The sequence below is a fragment of the Rhipicephalus sanguineus genome, chromosome 2 (genome assembly GCF_013339695.2).
Source record: "Rhipicephalus sanguineus isolate Rsan-2018 chromosome 2, BIME_Rsan_1.4, whole genome shotgun sequence".
NCBI lineage: Eukaryota > Metazoa > Arthropoda > Arachnida > Ixodida > Ixodidae > Rhipicephalus > Rhipicephalus sanguineus.
The window spans coordinates 94,921,437-94,937,135 of NC_051177.1; positions in this window are offsets into that span (position 1 = coordinate 94,921,437).

The window sequence follows — 15,699 nt, forward strand, 5'->3', positions numbered from 1 at the left end:
GCGACGTGGTGAAAAGTATTCGTCTCTGATCGAGTGACAAGTTGAACACTGGTCAATTTTACTTTGAAATTCAACATTTAGGTTTCGAGCTAACAAGCGCGAGCGCGTTTGGGCAGTATGTTGAGGAATAAGTCATGTAGTGTAGCTACAAACGCGATGACGGCCTTTGGTCAAACAAGGAAAACAGCAATGACCGTCAACCATAGACGTAAGGGAAACTTCCGGCTAAGGGATAACATCGAGTTTTGCTCTGAACTGACTGAAGTTAAGCTATTAATCGGATGCTGACTATACATGCGATGGCCATAATGATGAGCGCATGCAATTGGCATCAATATGGAAGTTGGAGTTCTTCGGCGTTGTGAAGAATTATTCGATCGGAGAATATCGTTAAAATATTTTTATAACCTTGAGAAATCGCAAGATTTGAACACTCTGGAGATCAATGTATTTGCCACCAGGAAGTACATAACGGATAAGAAAGTCCAATCACGCGAATTTATGTTTAATGTGGCTTTACAATGGTCCATTGTGCCGCGGTATAGAATTGACTGAAATAGTTCGCAGATGGCACGGTGATTGTAACCGACCATATACATTCCACCATCTATTAATAATAAACTTTATTGAAAATGAATTAATTCATTCTTTCTCCCGTCGGAAAGGTTTTGGCCGCTTTATAGCGAGACCAAAAAAAATATTAATTTCGTCACACGAATTGTGCGAAATAGAGTTCTCGCGGACTGTACAACTTTAATGGAAAATTTCATATACGTGTTTCAGGGGCGCGAAAGCTCTAACTGAATATATGAAAAGCTGAATTGCGAAGTAATCTTAAAATCTGGAATTCTTGTAGCTTATTACATGTCCATTTGTCTAAGAATGACGTCGCATTTGCAGTTCTGCTCCAATCAATAACCCCAGCACTAAAGTTACATGTTTGCTGTGCCTCAGTTTTCCCGAATCCAGCCGAATATTTCTGATGTGCACATTAAGTATGTGAATAAGAAAAGGTACAATTGCGGAGTTGGTTAGGATGCGGAATTTAAATGTCGAAATTTTTCACCTGTTTCGCAAGAAACTTCAGAACCTTTAGCGATCGGGCCGCTGAGAATCCTCCGCCGCATTGTCATCAGCACCTTTCAAGCCTTATGATGACCTGTTATGATGAAGCACTTATATGCTCAATGTACAGTGGTACGACATGAGTGCTTTTCAAGTGTACCGAGCGTTTACGGTTTCTGCTCGAAGCTCAAGAAAATGTCCGCCTTTGCATGCATTAGACGCAAAGCATTTGGTTGAACAACATCAATAAATGGGAATAAATGCGAGTACCGAGCAGAAATTTAATTTTGATCCTGATACTATAGCGCGCTAATCTATTAAAATATCGATGATTTTGAACTGTTCACCGAACTGTCCACCGCTTTAGCACAGTCGTGAATATAAATATATGATTGATCTGATCGAGCCGCGTGACAGAGGGAGGACATCAGATATAATGGAAACATTTGGAATATAGAATCGAATATCATCATACTTGATTCGGTCTTCGGGAATAGCCCATATGCGTTAATACGAATGTTTCAAAATATGATCTATGTCCAAATAAACACAAAATTAGCGTAAAAGTCGCTTGAAGAGCCAGAATTCGATAGTCCGCACACTCTGAAGAGTTTTAATATTTGTACTTGATGCTCAGTTTATGGTTTTCATGTTAATTTGTTTTAATGTTAGGGTGCCAACGATATTTTGTGTTAACAACGAAAACGGTTCAATTCAAATTCGATTCGCTTTTTGGACGCATTAGCGCTGCCCCAGAGTCAGGCATATGCTTCAGTGGAAATTTCGCGCGCCTTTTTTTTCTCACCAGACAGAGCTGATATAAGCAACACGTGCGTTCCCCCGAAAAAAAAAAAAAAAACAAGTGGTGAGATGGGGTCTTCGCGGTTCTTGCTTTGGAGAGAGAGCACGCGCAACATGCATCACATCCCTCTCCCAGAAAGAACGACAAGTCCTGAAAGGAGGAACGGAATGTGCCGAGGGCGGCGGGGCGTGCAAGCGGAGCGCCGGACCTCGGAACTCTCGCATTTTTTTTTTCTTTGTCACCGCGCTGGGGCAACACCACGCTGGGGAGGGAAGCAAGCTCCGTGGCGTGCGTGATTTCCCTTCCCGCGAAATCGTAGCTCTTTCGAGCGAGGACGTGCTGCTGAAACACTATGCAGAGGCGGGCAAGCACTCAGAAGCATTTCGTTTGCCTTGATCCTGGAGCCTGAGGCGCGCGGCCGTCTCCCGCTGCCGAGGATTTGACGCGAACCCGTAAGTGACATTCTATTTCCTCGGTGTATCGTATCGTGACTTTTGTCTAGCGACAAAATCAAATTTTATTTGCGCAATTGATGCGTCAATCTGGTCGTCTCTTCTAGCGGGCAGATCAGAAACGTTCAGGCGAACGGTGGTTATATTTGTCCGTGGACCCAAGACATCGTTGACGGGCAAGTATGTAAGATTTTCTTGTTTTTTATTTGTGGCATCTTATTGTAAGACCGTAACCTATTTTACCGTTTTCTCTAAGGAACACTGCAACAAGGACTGGTGTGGATAGCGTGCTGCGCTGGTCTCGCCAACTGAAAAGAATTCTGGTAAGACGCATGCTTGGTTACGAAAGTTTCACGCAATCACTTTTCATTTGATCGAAAGTGTGCTGTAAATGCCGACTGCACAATATGTGACTGGCCCGCGGCCGCTTTGAAGGTAAGATTGTGTTCTCATTAATCTATTTATTGTACCATTTGTTTTGCAGTGACATTACGAGCCAACAATGAAAACCTCAATCCATCCTGTCTCCACATATTATCTAGTTTGTGCGCTGTGGAGCTTGAAAGCACTTCTCAGAATTTCAGCACACTGGCATTTATTGTAAGTGCAGTGTTTTTTTTTTTATTTGTGCAGTGACAAAATAATTTTGTTTAGTTGTGTGAATAGAGTTTCTAGACGCGACATGACTGTGCAACTGGTCAAGTAAATAGTCTACCTTTCTCAGAGTATTATTCATTGTTCTTTCTTTCAGTCTTTCCCGACAGAAGAACAATGAAAGTCTCACATCTTGATGAGGGTGGCGATTTACCCTCTCACATCTCGACGGTAAAACGTCGCATCTGCGTACGTGATCAGGGCCAAGAGCACGAGAACTGGCCGAAAGAAGGGAGCCGATCCAACAAGAATGCCGTCCGTTTTATATATATGTCAGCGCTATCATGCAGCGATCACATGGACTGTACGGTTGCGTTGCACAAGGGCTGATGCAAACGCTCCGTGCGAACAATGTTGCATGTAAAATTAGTGCATCTATATCATTGCAAAATAAACATACAAAGAGAGAAAACTTATATTCACGTCTTTCTGTTATTGTGTGTTACGTATTAACACGTTAGTGCAGACCGCTAGAGGCGTTTAATTCCGTCTTACATGTGCACTCTGCCCGTAATTAATTCAGATAGAGTTAAACGCCTCTATAAACTGCCCGTTCACATTAAGTACGACACGCATCAACACACCAGAAAAACAATTGATGCGTTTTGTTAGAACACGCACAAAAAATAAGAAAAAAAAAAGCAGAGCAATACTAGCGAGAAACGTCCGCAACCGACCCACGGCCGTCGGTAAATCGACGCTTATGTGATGTCGGGCCTTGGTCAACCCGCGAGCGGCATGCACTCGGCATCGTCGGCCACGGTGGACGGGCCTACATCGGGTGCCGACGCAGGCCCACATGAGGCCAATGTCAATCCCCAAGACCGGCCCTACATTGGTTGCCAAGGTTGGGCCAACGACAGTGCAGTTGGCCAGCGACATCAGGCCGACATTTTGCCAAGGATAAAATGTTGCTTGGGACGCTGCGGCCAATGAAGGGCAAACACGGAATGAAATGACATTGGCGTCGGGAGGCAAGGCCTCGCACCTCGCGTAATTAGGCCGCGTGCATGGCTCTGTTTGTGACATCCGTATTTACTTAGAAACGGAAGATGTTAAGGATTCTGAGCGATAAAAGTTGGTTTGAGTCCCAAGTGATTCGATTATGCACATTCTTCAGTGTTTGTTAAAAGATCTCTCGCAGAAATTTCCACGCAATCTCTAGTGCCAAGAAAAACGCTGTCGCTCTACAATTCTTGTTACGTAGACTTATTTAACGCGTCAATGTCATCGCTAGTTCGTACAAATAGCGGCCACAGCAGAAGATTTGTGCAGTTTGAGGGCACGGACGATTCGTCTATGCCAGGCGCGGCGTGTGCAGCTAACGCCATCTGTTAACCGAGCTTCGCAACTAAACGGCGATGGTACGATTATCCGTTGGCTTGAAGACGCCGTCGTCAATCACGGTGTCAGTGAAACCCGCTTCTTTTCCCTTGCCCTCGGTCGAAAGGACACGGACTCGATTCATAGTTCGACAAACTTTCTCACGCATGATCGAATGCGCGATAAACAGCATGGTCTAGCGAGCTGCAAATATGGGATCGCGGAACACCAGCAACCAAAAACACAGAGGAAGTCGCGTAAAACGCGTACAGACAACGGCGTCGCCTCAGTGGCGGATCCAGAGGGGGGGCGGTAGGGGCGATCGCCCCCCCCCAAAGCCCCCCCCCCCCCCCCCCCCAATGCCTGCAGTGCTTATCGCCCACCTCCTTTAGCAAGTTGCTTCAGCTGCCTCCAGAACGTCCTTTAATGACGCGGAGGCAGCTTTACCACTTCTTTCTACCCTAATACCCCACCCCCCTTTTCCACCGCAGCGCCTTCGGCGCATTTAAAAGTGGAATAAACGTGGTTTCATTCATTCATTCGGCTGCCATTACGGGAAGGAGAATCTTATCCCCGCCCTCTACTTCTCTCTTCATCCTTACCCCCCCCCCCCCCCACTCCCGGTCAGATGAAGGAACCCCCCCCCCCCAAAGTTAGCACCTGGATCCGCCCCTGGTCGCCTGGGACATTTGCGCGCGCACTCTGCGCGCACCACGCGCACTACCCTCTGGATACAAAGAACCACAGTGAACAGTCCAATATTTAGGTTTCGACAGTGTTACAAGACTGCGAGTGACGCCTCGGCGTTTAATTGCTGAGCATGAAGCAGGGGCGTAGCCACGTTAGGGCACACCTGGGCCCGTGCCCCCCCCCCCCGAAATTTTTTTTTGCCATAGCATACAGAGCAGAAAATGACACTCGACCACATCTGCCTGCTCGTCCCCACTACAGATCAAGGAGGTGCCCCCCCCCCCCCGAAAAAAATTTCTGCCTACGCCCCTGGCATGAAGTAGCCGTACAGTTTTCGAACTGCTTGCGCAGGAGTCCGCGACGTCTTCTCGAAAAATGCCAGTGAAAATGACGAAGCTTCCACTAACCTTGCGTAAGCGGGCTTCTGTCGAGTTTCCGTTGGCGCTGCGGCAAGATTCCATCTGGTTTGGTCGATCGTCTACAGCTTCTGATTGAAACATGTAGATACAAAGAAAGAGCGAGTGGAGAGCACGTTCGCGAGCGCACTGCGCGCCCACCATGTTACTGTTTCTGTGGTACGGTTTAACAGCGCTCGTGACAACACGTGCGGTGTTTTACAGTATTAGGGAGTATGCGTACGTGCTATCAAATCGTAAGGTTGAGGGGTGCGTGTGTGTGTATATTGGGGCCGGGGTGGGGGTAGGCCTATGTAGGGAGCGCTTTCTATTTCCTTCTGCGGTCTTCTGATAAAAATTGAGCAGGAGGAGAGGTTGGATTTTAAAACAGAAAACACCGACTGTGGCAATAGGCAATACATCACGGGGCACAAGAAAGTAGTGCGGCTGAAAGTCATGTCTACTTTTGCTGAAGCTATTCGCCGCGAGATCGGGCTACAGGGGGCAGCACCGTCGCCGCGCTAGTGTGGATAGGCGGTTGTCGGCGCGTAACCGCGCTTCGTTGTGAGCGATGTGAACCGATCTCCTGCAAACAAAATGCGTTGACTGCAGCTTTGTGGTAATATCTGCGCTCATCATTCCCGAATTAATGCACGAAGCGCGCCGAACGTTACAATTACTTGTGAGAGAAGCGCATTCTGCCAACGAACGGGTTGCTCGCCTTCGGCGACAGTCGGCGTTTTCGCAACGGGTGCCGTTTTCTTGTTGTTTTATTTGTACATGTTTAGCTTGTGTTCCACTTACTACGCACTGCTGCATAGCGCGACTGCATCAACTATTTACTTCTTGTTCATTTGGATGCCCCTCAACAAAAAGAAAGCCCGTATTCCTGCACGATGAGTTGAAATAGCACTTTGTGCACTGCGTGTTCAAATATCCATTCGCATTTGTTATTCAGTTCTCCATGAAATGTAGGACAGTTTATAGGTTTACTGAGGAAAGCTACGTGGCTGACAGCGCTTTAGCGCTACAGAGACGTTTAACACGCACACGCTTGTTTTTATTCCAGTAACAGTACACAAAGGTAACTGTGCAGCACGGAAATTTCTTCGATTGATTACTTGCACGACAGTAATGGAACAAAAGTCCTGTTATTTCACAGGAACAACAGGAACAACAAGGCCAAAAGTACGTTTTCTCATACGAATAATGTCCGTTGCCTTCCGTCAATCTAAGCAACGCAGTTAAACACAAACGCTCAAGATAATGTAAAGAAAAAAAGATGTGGCTTCGCGTAAAATTACTACTACACAAATGTAAACTACGCCGTTTGGATTAATTTTGACCATCAGCGCTCTTTAACGCGCACCTTAATCAAGGGCGTCCGCAGAACTTTTTTCAGGGGGGGGGTATGGTAGGTTAGCACTAAAAAGGCACTATTTATGGTCTGAGTTACGCACGTGCGAAAAAAATCGAAACAACGGATCATTGGATTGGAAAATACATTGAATTTTGTTAATGAACGAATAACTAAACGTAATGAGCAAAATGAGAAAACATAGCACCGCTCTCAACGTGGTAATTTTGGCGCAACGCTAGAAACATAAAAAAAAAAACATGGTTGATCCCTCCGTCATAAGAATCGGATTAACACGAAAGTAAAGCGTGCCCTCACAGAAGTAACTGAATGTTTACTATACATTGATATAAGATAGTTTGCACAATGTATATTGATGTCTGGCAGCTGTGGCACCGTTTAACGTGTATGCACCCACTTTGATGATTGGTGGTACATCTCCAACCCGACGACTAACGTCCATGTTGATAGATTAAACAAACCCTTGCGGTTGTTGTAGTAGTTAACAGTGAAAGCGTAATCATAGAACGAGGTGTGATAACCAGAAGAGCGTCGCATATTGGACGCGGAACTTGGTCGCCATTCCGCGGCATGTTAAAATGTGATTGAATACCACGGCCGGACTAGAGGCAAACGAACTTGAAGCGCGTGGTGCCGCCCCGGTAGCCCGGCCGCGATTTTTCTCGGGGCGAGCGCGTGAGCGGGGAACGCGGTGTTACAGCCAGGTGACGCAGGCGCGCGTCGCAGAGCTATTTTTGGTTTGGATCAGCGTGATGCTATGAGCTAGGCCGACGCTTTTACGACGCTTGGGCAAAGGTCACCACCTCGCGGTGTGGTAAGGCATTGACAAAATTGAACTTCTATTGAAAACGCGCCGAATGGGACGCACGTGTAACGCGTTGCAGGTGCTAATCGCGCGGTCCACAGTAATGACGAATTACTTTCTTTACCGCTCCCAGAGGGCAACACGACCCCGCCGACCGGGAGAGTGGTAGATATTAAAGGCGCGTTTGTAAAGGCGCTAGAGTCTGTGACCGTGGCGCAGTGGATAGCGTGCCCGGCAACTGTTGTTGCGGACAGAGCGGTCGTGGGTTCGTTGACGGAACATTTTTCTTTGCCATCTTATCATGTATATTTTTTCGACGTCATTTCCGTGACGGAAATACGTCACTGTAATCTTAGTGCAACCCGGCATAAAACACTTTCGTGTTAAAAACAGAGAGGAAAGAGTCAGGGGGGCACCAAACTACGAACTGTTTATTGCCGGCAAAGAGTGGAAACCAAGAAAGCGTATACGCATGCGCAGTGGCGTGAAACTATGACGTCATCATGTCAATACGTAAGCTGTTCTTTAAAAAGGGTCTCTCAGATTGGTACGATACAAATGATGTGCCACTGACACAGGCGGACCCATTCCTTGAAATATGAAACGCTTCTAAAAGTTATCTCGCCGTTTGGTCTCTGCACTTGCCAACAATCTTAGCTTGCTCGAAACGTGGCGTACATGAGCATGCCTTAACATGCACCGGAAGATGCGCACCATCACTTTATGTTGCTTACATGTTTTACCAAACATGTAAGCAACATAAAGAAGACTCCCATAGGAAGAAGGCTTGATTGTGCTTTCAAGGGGGACGAATAAAGCTATTGATTTTCCTTTGCTCTGTGTTACTGGTCGGGCCTTAAAGGGGCCCTGCAACACCTTTCTTAGTTATATGGGAATAGTCTCATTATTGACGTATGACTCTTCACGAGTCATATGCCGCAAAAATTTTTCGAATCCGTCAAGTCTAAGTGGTGTTACCAAATTATAGAGATCACGTTCCGCAGCTTTCTCCCTCAACTCAACGCCGCGAGCGCGCGGAAAGCTGCGCGGGGCATGAAGGGAGGGAGGGTGGAGGTGCGAGGAGGCTCCGAAGAGGTACGCCTGGTACGCCAGCGCCGGCGGCATTTTTTTTCTTCATTTTTTTCTCTCCGGCGTCGCGGTGCAACCACGTGGTCTGTGGCGCCACTTCCGGTCGGCTTGCGCGGTCGTCGTCGTCGAGCGGAGCCCATCGCACCGTGTATTGCGCGTGCTTGAAAACTGCGAGTCGGTTTGGTAATGCTGGGTGTGCACCTCGAACTGCCGTAGTGTTTTCATCGCTCTGCCAACCATGGACGCAAACCTGCGTGCGCGTTTGGAACGAATGACAGCTGAGATGGGTTTCGACCCACACTCCGATACACCACCTCGTCGCACTGCTCGCGCTTGAATCGTATTCAACACGGCAAAGCTGCGTGCACCCTTCTCCCAGTGGCGGTACTTCGATGCTGTTTGCTCTTCGAATGCGGGCGCACAGCGAGTGCGGGCTGACAACAAAGAACTAAAGACTAGAAGAAAGGATCGTGGGGCATCGGGCCGGCGCGGACCCATCCCCCGGCTGTCTGCAGCTACCGTGAAAATGCGAGTCTGCTTGGTTGCTGTGTCGCTGTTTCTCGGGAACCTAAGACTACAGGGAGGATACGCCGAGGTACGGCTCGATGACATACTGAACAGACAGCGAACGGGACTCTCGCCATACAGCGAACACAGGTATCTTAAGCTAGCCGGCGCCAGCATTGCTTTCGGAGAAATGCTGCACCGCTGCCTCGGTCGGTCGTGAGAACGTGCCGACGATGCAGTTTCCAGCTGACGAGGCAACACTCGAACGGCTGCCACTCTCAACGGCAACCGGCGATGGTCAAAAGCACAGAAATATTCACGATTTTGGCACTGCGCATGGTGAAGAAAACGAAACCACTCAACTACGAGCAGGCGAGCTGTCGGTGAGACCGGAAGTGCTAATATTATTGTTTGTTCGGTGTTTTAACGGCTTAACACAATATAAACATACATATTATCTACTTATTGGACTCAAAATTAACAACGAAGGTAATAATGAGGGTGTTATCATGATTATAACATCAGCCAATGGTGGAACTGCCGACAATCGCGTCATATATTGCGGACTAATACATCATTTGTCGAGAGAAGAGGGAGCGATTTTCAGCTGACTTTGAGAATTTATTGTAAATTCCAGGCCGCTCGCTTCGCTATAATATTTGGCTCGCGTGTTCTCGGGAGCCTCGACTACCGATTGGCAGCGCTTTTTGACCCTGCTCAAAAAGTGTTGCAGGGCCCCTTTAAACTGGGCCTAAACTTTAAGGTGGTGGTCACCTTTAATAATATTTGATTGGCTGATCTTCTGATGGCATTTTTGAATAACCGTCGCAACTGGCTTGTTAACACCCTTTTTTTTTTCTAACGCGAGCAAAATCTCGATAGCCAGTACAGTCTGTGCTGAAGCTCCATGCAAACCCTGTACCACGGCTGTACTTAGGCTCTAACCAAATGAAAAATGGGTACAGTAGGTACTGCAAAGTTTGTCCTTTTTTATAAATTAATTTCTGCTTCTGATTATATAAATACATCCTCCGTCGTCAGTGTCGTCACTTCTTACGAGTACTCATCATGTCGCCTTCATACACGCTGTACTTCACGATTCTTTTATCAGGGCTTGGACACATTCCTAAAAAACTAACATCCACATGCAGTAGTATTTTATTTTGAAATGTTAGCGATGCGTATGACATCGCCGCAACATTAACTAAACATGTAAGCAACATATATACATGACTGCCGAAAATGGTAAGGCGATTTAATTTGCATGAGCATGAAGGCCCGCTGTTGTGAAGGTATATTCGACGCCTTATATAAGGACCAACAACAATGACAATACTTGAGCTCCACAACAAAGCACAGTATGCAACTTGTACAAGCCCACAAGCTTGCTGAGTGACCGATATAAAAGCATTGTTTGGGAGCTTGGGTGGTGAGAGGTGCGACGCCATGGGATATTGTTACTGTCTTTTAACGAAGTGTAGCGGTAATGATTTCTTGCTAAATGTAGCCGTCAATTTTGTGAGAACTGAAGTTCTTGTGTCAGACTGCGTAAATCTCTTAGTTCGGGAAAAGAAAACATGAAACTTGTGTCTCAGAATTATTCGCTATCTTCAATAGCCATCCCAGGCACAAATATTTATTTTATCGTAACAGTTCCGGCTGGCGCTCCAGCCCTCTTCGGAGGATGTAATTGAAATGACATGGCCCAACCTGGCGCACCAGGGCCGCCCGCCCAGTTTGGGTGCCAAACGAGAATTTCAAAAAAAGAAAAAAAAAACAGAAAAGAAAGGAAGAAAGAGAGAAATAACCAAGGCAGCAACAGCGACAATTGCTTTGTTGGGGCATTCGTCAACAGCTGCAGAACGAGGGAACGAAAGAACAGCGGTAGGAAAGACGGAGAGCCGCCGGAGGCGGGCGAGGTGGGCGGGTTATAGGCCTCACCGCGCTGCCACCGCACGTCCGTTTCCGCTCCGTTTTTCGTGTTCCGTTCCGCCTCTCGCGAAGTGCGGAGGCGGCGGCCGTTTTTCGTACCAGCCAAACTCGCCGGTCCCGCTCGCTTTCTCGGTCGCTGATTGGCAGAAAAAAAAAACGGTGACCTATGACGTCTTCACGCCGGCTCGTCGAGAAACATGGCGCCCGGGTGAAGCGGGAGCGACTAAAAAGCCACCAAAACATGCCCGTGTTGCCAGACCACTTTTTGGTGCTGTCCCTAGGAAATTCCAAGCGAGATGTACCTAGCCTAGTCCCGTGGCTCTACGTGCGTGCGAGACGTTGATCATGCGATTTAACCATGGAAATGCAGGTGGCTTGATTTAATGGACGCACGGATAAGGTGCATACTTGCTGCTTTCTTTGAGAAGGGCCACTTTTTGACTAGGGAGTGTCTAGCGTTACGTCTAGACGTAACGGTACGAGCCGTTGCAGTTACGTCTGGACGTAAGAATAACGAGTCTTAAAAGTTACGTCCAGCGTGGCAATACAAATACAGCCCGTTATACCTACCAATACGATGGGCCTCAGTGGCGCAGCGGCTAGAGTGTCGTGCTCGGAACTGCGAGGACGTTGGTTCGAACCTCGCTGCTGGTGGGGGTTTTCTTTTTCTTTTTTTTTTTTTGTCTCAGGTGTTGCTGAAGTCTGTTGCCAGAGAAGCGCGACGCGGCTCTTGGGTTACGTACGCCTCCGCCTGCCCCGAAGGGGCAGGCTGCGCGGGCTAAACAGCGCGTGGCCGCGACAGCGGCCAGTAGCGCGTGACCGTGACCCTGCCAACCGGCCATTGAGCGTTAGCGAAATGGCCGCACTCGCGAAGCGAGGGCGAAGCCACGATTAGGTTGCCGCGCCCGAAGGGCGCAGAGGGCCTTCACTGAGCAACAGGAAAATAATGTACTCACGTTTGTGGAAAGCCACATGACTATAGTCCCTAGATTTTCCCTGCTCTTCAACAGGGAAAAATCTAGGGACTTTGGTCTGGACGTAACGATAGCGGTGACTACAGTTACGTCTGGACGTAACCCTAGCAACAGCCTTTTGACTAAGGGTCACGCAGTTCTCAAGGCGGGGGAATGGGGGAATCAGTTTTGTTTCAGCTCAATGAGACAGTGCATTAGGTTTCATTTTTGTGTTAACCTTGCTGGCGTATCAAGCGCATTAGTTTACGAAGCTGGTTCTTTTTGGACGACGAAGTTTGAGACATGATCGGAACTTGTTTTGTGGTTCCAGAAAAGCCAGCTTTTCCCAAAAGGTGCCTTAGAAAAACGTTTAGCTCCAATATGTTCCGTGATATAGTCACCGAATAATCAATATTATTGCTTGTTTTAAACAAATGCTTGCGGCGATCGAGCAACCACGCGAACGAGCGTCACGCCGAAGCCGGCCTCCCTACTTGGAGCACAGTATGTGTGTACTAGGCGGAGCGATGCAGATTGCTTATTTTCTCATCAGATCAGTGGAGTTCCCGGTGCCTACCGAACACATCATGGTGATATGGATCTAGGCCATCCTCAACCGCTATATGTATGTCGCATATGCATGCATGGCTCCCATCGCATGCGTGCGGTATCAAGCTGATATATGAAACATCATTGTGAATAACTTTTTTTGCCTAGCTGTTCTTTATGAAATATTTCTTTTTCATTGCTGTGCTTTTCACATATCCTATCATCAGTGAAAAGGAGTAGCCGGTGCTATACAGAAGCACCAACATCTCCTAAATATCGTATAATAAAAAAAGTATTTGTTTACGCCAGGAAAATCAGTGCTCCTCACCACATAATGCTTCGCTGAACCGACCAATGTGTTACGAATCAAAGGACATCGCTAAATAGTTCGATATACTTGTAATTAAAAATGCATCCTGCCTGAAGCTTAAATATAGTTGGTAAATGTCTTGATATATGCTGAGTATGTGCAGCTCAATGAAACGAAGACAAGAGAAGACACATAAACGACATAGCCAGTCTATGTCGTTTATGTATCTTCTCCTATATATATATATATATATATATATCAATAAATATTCATGCGTCTCGGATACTCTTTCCGGCAACTAATTGCAGCCACAGGTAGCAAGCTTCACAGCGTGGCATTTAGTTTTCGTCGCATTACACCCCTGTGTAGCGGTAAAACTTACAAAGCAATTCCTTCATTGTGGAGCGCAAAGAAATCTGTGCTGCGCACGCCGCCCATATTTTGACTCGTGCCCTTGTTTACGCCATGCTTGCACTGCCCCTTGGATTCAATGCACTATATATTTACATTATATATACGTGCTACAAGATGACAGATTCACTATAGTCAGCTTTATGGCATTGCAGCTGTGTTATGCCAGAAAGCATGTACTGTGCATCGATGATTCGTTGTGTAGCGAAGCCCACCAGCAGGGAAATCGTAACTGCCACATACGTTACCTGATGCTTTGTCTTCTTTAATTACAAAAAAAAAAGGCGCCGACGCAGTCTCCAGTCACCGTACGAGCACCCAAACGTCTAATAAATGCGCAAGTGCATAGCAAAGGTTTCTTCAATTCTTCTACCCGCCAGGCAAACGAATTAACAGCAACCCTCTACATTAGAGAACAGACCAAGCCACTTCTTGGAATAGCTTGGAATAGTGTCATGGAGAAACTTAATTATGCCAACAGAGATTATTACAAGATACCAATGAATCACGTGGCCTGAATTCAGCGTAATCGCATAGTGTCAACTTGCTGCACAATTGCGACGAGGCGCCGCTACGGATGTCTACTTCAAACGCCAGCTGCTACATTTCAGGTCAAATAATAAATGGGCTGATGATGGATTTCTTAGCGCTGCTGGTTGTCTTAAGAATCTGTATAAATTCAAGCGAATACTCGCGAGGTAACATAAAGCAGGGCATACACAGACATTTTAACGCAACGTACGCTCTCGAGTGCCTCTCAAGTTTCACCTCACATGACGACCGTCGGGCACATCGGATTCGAAGGGGATCGCGAAATAATTCGATATATCCATTATTACAAATGGAAAATACGCCTGTAAGCTTTAATATTCACACGTCTCGGGCAGTCTCATGAGATGACTGATTCCTTTAAGTTGCTTCGAAGCCGTAAATGTTTTATCAACCACTTTGCGGCAGCGAATCCTTCTCGGCCACGAAGGGCTAGAGCTTCACAGCGTGACGTTTAGTTTTCTTCGCATAACGCCACTGTGCAGCGGTGAAGCTTAACAAGGCAAATCCCTCATTCTGGAGTGCACTGAATTATACCAGGCGCTTACATCGGAACACCACTGATACCTTGAAGAGTGAACTTGTTGGCTAGATGGGTCAACCTAACTTAAGGGAGCAGCGCGAAAGACAGGGACAGAAAAGGCACACATACACCCACACGTAGCGCAGTATGTGTGGTTGTATGTGTGCCTTTTCTGTCCCTGTCTTTCGCGCTTCATCCAAATTGACAGCAGAGTCAATGTCTCAGCAATCTCAGTCACTTCTAAGCGAACACTCGCGAGGTAACACAACAAAGCATGACACAGATACACAAAATCTTTAAAGAAGACACGCCATCAAGTGCCTCTAACAGTTTCAACTCGGCCTCTCGTTGCTCTCGTCTGCTCTCGCCAACTTGACTAGGGAATTTCTGGGTACACCACGGCGCTAGTTTTGCTCGGCAGCACAAGGTAGCCAACATGAAACATGCTTACACCGCTAACATTGGGCGATGTTTAGGTGGCTTTTTAGTCTCGTGCGGGTGAAGCGACGAAGCGAGAACCGAGGCCTAGCAGCCGCGTAAAAAAAAGTTCATTTGGGTGTTATTGTGGTTAGTGCTAGAGTTAATCATCATCCACGGAGATATTCATCGAAAGGTAGCAAGCCGGCGCTACCTTCCTGCCCTCCTCGGTGCCTGCGATCGCCGATGGAAACCGATGGAGTGTGCTTGTGTTTACGCGAGGATCGGAGGCCACCGATTTCGTGTCTTTCGTGCCGTCGTTCGCTTGTGTCTAGCGTTACGTCTAGACGTAACGGTAGGAGCCGTTGCAGTTACGTCTGGACGTAGGAATAATGAGTCTTAAAAGTTACGTCCAGCGTGACGATACAAATACAGCCCGTTAGACCTACTGAACCGATTGGCCTCTGTGGCGCAGCGGCTAGCGTGTCGTGCTCGGAACTGCGAGGACGTTGGTTCGAACCTCGCTGCTGCTACTTTTTTTTTTTTTTTTTTTCGTCGTCTCAGGTGTTGCTGAAGTCTGTTGCCAGAGAAGCGCGACGCGGCTCTTGGGTTACCTACGCCTCCGCCTGCCCCGAAGGGGCAGGCTGCGCGGGCTAAACAGCGCGTGGCCGCGATAGCGGCCAGTAGCGCGTGACCGTGACCCTGCCAATCGGCCATTGAGCGTTAGCGAAATGGCCGCACTCGCGAAGCGAGGGCGAAGCCACGATTAGGTTTCCGCGCCCGAAGGGCGCAGAGGGCCTTCACTGAGCAACAGGAAAATAATGTACTCACGTTTGTGGAAAGCCACATCTGACTAGAGTCCCTAGATTTTCCCTGCTCTTCAACAGGGAAAATC